This window comes from Macaca mulatta, chromosome 11, assembly GCF_049350105.2.
Source record: "Macaca mulatta isolate MMU2019108-1 chromosome 11, T2T-MMU8v2.0, whole genome shotgun sequence".
In the NCBI taxonomy this organism is placed as follows: Eukaryota; Metazoa; Chordata; class Mammalia; order Primates; family Cercopithecidae; genus Macaca; species Macaca mulatta.
In genome coordinates this window covers 66,608,624-66,609,269 of record NC_133416.1, presented here as the reverse complement: position 1 = coordinate 66,609,269, position 646 = coordinate 66,608,624, and the positions used below count along the sequence as shown (strand labels likewise).

General features: G+C 32.0%; 1 non-coding gene across 1 annotated transcript; it reads left to right on the top strand.

Moving 5' to 3' along the window:
* Nucleotides 1-332: 332 nt before the first annotated feature.
* LOC114671138 (U6 spliceosomal RNA) lies at nt 333-437 on the top strand. Its single transcript, XR_003721034.2, has one exon. It is a non-coding gene; the product is annotated as a U6 spliceosomal RNA (small nuclear RNA).
* Nucleotides 438-646: the final 209 nt, after the last annotated feature.

The following is a 646-nucleotide window of genomic DNA, read 5'->3' as shown; positions in this document are numbered from 1 at the left end:
AGTCGAGACATTTTGGGATGAGGTCAGGTGGTGGAGAGCAGCGCGGTAGAGAGTGGATTTTCATAGGCCACCTGAAGTGTATATTATGATACAACCTGCTGTTTTTAAACAATATAAATAATTTTCTTAGAACATTTTGCATTATAACTACAAACATAATCATCTAGATGAAATAAATATGGTGATCGTTAACTGCTTTTATTATTTTATTAGGAAAGCACTTAATGGTTTCCTACTAGTTGCCAGAGGCTCTGCTAGAAACTAGGAATAAAATGTTATTTTTATTTTGAGTAGTGTAGATGTTAAAGGTATATTAAAAAATCACTTTGCATGCTTGTTTCAGCAGTGCATATCCTAAAATTGTAATGATACAGAGACAATTAGCATGGCCCCTGTGCAAGGATGACACAAAAAAAAAAAAAAAAAAGAAAAAAAAAAACACTTTGCTATGTAGACTCTAAATTATTTGCTTATAGTTAGTAGTCTATTAAAAATTATTTTAAAAGTTACCTCATAAGGAGAGTATTGCTTTTCATTGACCTGATATAGAGGAACAATTAATGCAGAGGATTCCTATAAGGAGGACACAATGTATAATGTAGGGAGCAATGTCACCAAATTGAACTCTTCAATATCTAAAACAGGA